The sequence below is a fragment of the Alosa pseudoharengus genome, unplaced genomic scaffold, assembly GCF_046254945.1.
Source record: "Alosa pseudoharengus isolate Yale_2024_CS ecotype anadromous, Long Island Sound unplaced genomic scaffold, YU_APseudo_1.1 YU_APseudo_1.1_scf_6, whole genome shotgun sequence".
NCBI lineage: Eukaryota > Metazoa > Chordata > Actinopteri > Clupeiformes > Clupeidae > Alosa > Alosa pseudoharengus.
In genome coordinates this window covers 8777001-8782231 of record NW_027468848.1, presented here as the reverse complement: position 1 = coordinate 8782231, position 5231 = coordinate 8777001, and the positions used below count along the sequence as shown (strand labels likewise).

General features: G+C 40.5%; 1 long non-coding RNA gene across 1 annotated transcript; it reads right to left on the bottom strand.

The window, feature by feature from the left end:
• Positions 1 to 508: 508 nt before the first annotated feature.
• On the bottom strand, positions 509 to 3031 carry LOC143106426 (uncharacterized). Its single transcript, XR_012983684.1, has 3 exons — positions 2782 to 3031; positions 1323 to 1460; positions 509 to 1211 (listed from the first exon to the last, which is right to left on the bottom strand). It is a non-coding gene; the product is annotated as an uncharacterized LOC143106426 (long non-coding RNA).
• Between the last annotated feature and the right edge of the window lie 2200 nt (positions 3032 to 5231).

Genomic DNA, 5231 nt, shown 5'->3' with positions numbered 1-5231 from the left:
ACCGTGATCAACAGAGGTGTGTGTGTGCCATGACAAGATACTTACTGTCTGCTTCTATAGAGCAACATTCCCATGTGATTTAAATTGCCTACCTGTCTGTATACAATTAAGAAATAAAGATTCAAACATTAAATCTCTCACAACATTAGGTGGATTTATGGCAACGTGATCAAGACAGGTGTGTGTGTGTGTGTGTGTTCCATCACAAGGTGCTGTCTTTGTTTCCACGGAGAAACATTCCCATGTAATTTGAATGGCCTTTCCTGTAGACATATAAAGTGGAGTCATAAACTCCAGTGCTGCTGTGTAGAACCCTCAGTGAAGGAAAGCCATCAGATCACACACAGAGAACAGGTCCACTTCCACAACACTGAACTTCTAGTAGCAAATACGAGCATATACGAGTTGCTAAACCAGCTAAATACTGTCATCTTGGGGTGCTGATCATGAATATTTTATTTACCAAGTATGATTTTGGAGAGTTCAAAATTATTTCAGACGAGGCAAGTTTGTTGTACAGAAGCTTCGAGATTTATTTGACAAGTGTACAACAAATAGTTACAAAGTAAGTTCCAAAGAAACAAGTAACAAAGAAAACTCCTGAAGAGATCTAGAGTCTAGAGTTCTAACATTCCAGAAGTAATAAAGCCTGACACACGATTTGAAGGCTAAATGTCCAGAAGGAGGATTCTGGTAGTGGACCAGAGGGCAGATAAAACTGGACATTCTGGACATTTCTCGTACAACAATTTGTGTGTTTGTGTGGCAGCGGCCCAATAATCTGTGTGGATGATCAAGGTGTGACTGAAGCTAAGAACCACCAACTAGTTACAGTGTAAGTGTGACAAGAGGTACTGTGTGTGTGTGTGTGTGTGTGTGTGTTTTCACTCTTTAGGTAATACAGGCAATACTAAGTTGTCAGCTGACTGACTCCAGAGTCTGTTACACCTTAAACAGCAGATGACCTCTGAAGGTGCTATGATGGTTTGCATTATCTACTATGCTATAACCGGAAGGCATGTACATATCCACAACATCTCCCACCTCCAATAACACACTCACACCATTGGATGCGTTTATAGAACCAGAGACAGAGGTGTACACCATTATAAGATTCTGTGTGTTCCTTCGGAGATACACTCCCAACTTGCCAGACCCGTAAGCGTTAAAACTGAAGTCATAAACTCCCCTCACCGGTGCTGTGAAGAACCCTGAAAGAGAGACAATCAGCAGGTCACACACACACGCGCACACACACACACACACTAGTCATGAAAATATGTGAAATATGTGGATATGTGGTGTATTGAAATTATATTCACCTGTGTTGGAGTTGTATGCACTGCCAGTGTTGACAAATATTTGTTTGTAGACCAGGGTTTTTCCAGTATTGAAGGATCCTGTGTATATGTTGTCAGGAGCTGTTGTTTCCAGTGAGACTGAGAAAGCCACTCTACTTTCTAGGGGCAAAGAACAGAACAGTGATATAATATGCTGCCCATCCCATTTACTGGGTGACAATTTACACTTTGTACTATTGCACTATTGTATGTCTTGTCATGAAATCAGTATGGCCCCATCGATGGGGAACTTCTTAAATAAAAGGAAAGCTGGCTCTGTCGTGGGAGCTGAACTGGAGTGCATCACTTCAGATAAAAGGACCCTGAGCAAACTGATCAGCATCTTGGACAATGAATGTTATCCACTCCACAGCACTATTATAAAGCAAAATCTATTTACTAGGGCTGTCAAAATCACTGATTAATTTTGATTAATTAATTTGAGAAAAAATAACTGATAAAAAATATAGCGCAGATTAATCGATTCTGCATGACCTTTGACCCCGAGTCGTTCTAGTCAGTAACCATTAGACTGCAAAATGAAGGAGAGAAAAGAAAATGTGCTGCCTAGATCATTGATTGGAACATTTACTTTTAAAAAACGGCCTGATGGTGTTGATAAAATAAAGTCCTCTGCATTGTCTGCAGTAAGGAATTTGTAGGCTATATCACCAGAGTTCGTCAACTCTAAAGTCGCACATCAATGCAAAAAAATAGTGTTGACATTGAGGGGAGTGTTAATTTATTTTCAATTTTCATTGTGTCCCCTAGGTCATATCTGTGGCCTGAAACGCCTTGTATGTGAAAATAACATCTTCCCGAAGTACTTTCACAGCAAAAATTATATATGCAATTAATTTAGATTCATTAATCACAGAGTATGTAATTAATTTGATTACATTTTTTAATCGATTGACAGCCCTAATATTTACCCTTTCTGCTGTAAGTGCATGTTGTGTGTGATGTCTGTATGCTACTGAGACCTTGAATTTTCCCTTGGGGATCAATAAAGTATCTATCTATCTATCTATCTATATATCTATCTATCTATCTATCTAATCAACAGCCTGAGAAGTCGGACCTTAAAATGGTGTTGCAGTTTCAAGCATAGAAGGAAAGAGTTTTACAGGGCTCTTCCACTATACAGTATAAAAACAAGTCTGCCCGACATGACAGGTAAGATAACATGTTACATAACCATTTATAAAATGTAACTCTAACATTAATTCTCAAGTACTAGATTAATTGATCTTCAAGATACATTTATATGCATTGACATGAGCTCATAGTCTGAGGTTGTAATCTGTGTATGGTTGAAAATGAGTTACAAGCTACATAAACCCAAAGGAAAGCACAGATAAATGCAAGCTTTAGGTATAGGGGTTAGATTTATTTAAAGGGATTTGGGGAGAGATAATACAAAAAAAGTATATTTCTCTACCTGCATTCTCTCTCTGTATAGCGTTCAACTGATCCTCAGTGGCTCTCAGTCTGTTCTCCAAGGCCTCCATTTGTGTCTTAGTGTATCGGAGCTCCACTCCCTGCTCCGCCACCAGAGCGCTCGTCTCTTTCAGCACAGCGTGGATGTCAGGCTGGCCGGTTTGTTGGGTGGAGGCTGTGGCTGCATCTTTAGGCTGCTCCTCAGCCAAACAGCAGCACAGCACCAGCAGCAGAGCTCCACAAGTCTTCATGATGAAACTGACGGATTCTCTCTCTTAGTGGATTGTTGCTCTTCTCTCCCAATGCCTCCCTTTATATATCACTGTCCAGTTACATAAGCCCATTTGCTGGTGTAGCCAGTTCACCTTGTTTCTCTGTCTTTTCCCCATGTCCGTCTGTTTTCCCTACATGTCCCACACTGGCCTGCTCCCGCTAACAGGGGGGCGTGGTGATTAGTTACACACCGGAGTTTGTTCGCACTGATTACTGGCCGGACAGTATAAAACCACCCAGGTATGAAGAAGCGTTGTAAGCTCTGCCTGTTTAACCCCCTAACGCAGTGGTTCTTAAACTTTTTGTCTGGCGACCCCACAAAAAAGTATGGCGAGGTCTGGCGACCCCACTTTCCCCAAACCCATTCTAAGTCCTTACTCAAATAGGCTACCCCCCTCAAACGTTAACAACTAAATCAAGCAAAAACTAGAGAGCAAAGTCATTTGTTTTATTTACTCCATGTGAACAAGAACCGAGAAAACCAAACAATCACGATTAAACAAGTGTATGCTGCCGCCATATCAGATCAGAGCGCTATGTGCGTAGCGCGCGCACACACAAGCACGCACACACACATACACATGCAGCATTAAGCCTACAACGTTACATTAATTATATTTATGGCGATAACAATAACAATATATTTTTTATTTCCCTTTTCTGGTTTACTATCTTTATCAATTTCAATGGGAAGGGTGGGCATGCTTCCGTGAACATAAGTTAATTCTAAGATGAATGCTGCATACGGCGACACGGAGATTTTCCTCCACGGTGCTGAGCCGACATCTGTATTTTGAGATGTCGTTTCATTTTGACAGGTTTAAGATCTCATTCGCCAGAACATCGACGCAAATTACACATTGTGTGGGTGGTTGAGGTTATCTTTAACTTGGCAAGTGAATGCATATTTCAGAAATTCTTTCTGATAAAGCCGACGCGCCGTTTGTTCTTTTTTATTCTCACCGGCCGTTAGACTTGTCCCATCCGAGGATCACGGAGGAGTAGACGCTGGTAGATGGCACTTCCGAGCTTTTGTTCATTTTTTTAAGCAGCCACCTGTCCATTTTGGCTAGTAGGCTACCTATGTCTTTTGTTTTGTTTTACTTAAAATAGCGGGAACAAGTTGAGTTTGCATAGTGGGAGCAGATGGTTACATTGTTTCTATCAGCGGACCAGTAGCCCATAGGCTGAACCAGATCTCGTTGAAAGACGGAAAAAAATCTCTCTATTCTCTTAACTGCGTGTAAATAAGAAAAAGGCAGAAAAGGGCAATATTATTTTCCTTTGTTTCACCTAATAATACTTTCAGACTGAATACAGAAAATAATTGGCGACCCCACGGAAGTTTTTGGCGACCCCTAGTTTAAGAATCACTGCCCTAACGTGTCGGAGTCAGTCATCAGGTATGTTGCAATACTCCCGTTTGCTGCCGGACTAATAACATGGTTTAATCAATGTTTGTCTTCACCAGTAGTTTTTTCTGATTGCTTAAGCACATTTTTTGTAAATATGGCTTTTTTTGCAAAACTCTACACACAAATGGCAAAACCTCTCACCCAATCAGCAAAACATTGTAGTTCTCTTGCAAAAGCTAACACACCTTGCTTAACTCTTCACACCTTCGTAAAAATGGTGTTTTCGTATCTAACAGTAAACACAAGCCATCACAATAGTAAGCACACAATGTGCCAACAACACACTGATGGTATGAATATAAAACACATCTGGCTTTTGCTTTCTCTGTGCACAAGGTAGACCATGTCAGTTTGAGGTCATACTTTTGTCATAGTTCTGTAAACATACAAGGATCCAAACTTCAAGTATTAGTGTTTATTTACACACATCAAAACAAACACAAATGTGTTTTTCCAAGTCAAAACACAAAATAGCATTTCACTGAGACAAAACAAATCAGTCTACATCGGGTCGTCTCTCTCAAAATTCTGTCTACATCACATGCAATGTCCTAGTCCAAGGCACCGGGAAAAATATATTCTGGAATGACGTATTCAGGCCTGACATGACAATATCCCCACATGTAGACTGTTTTTTTGTCTGTAAAAGGGCCATTTCTTTCTCTTCTCACTCTTCCTGCTCACTCCATTGTACCCATTGTACATTACCTGTGGCTTATTTATAGTGCTTAGGCTGATTGCAAAGTGAACTAATTATCTAAAA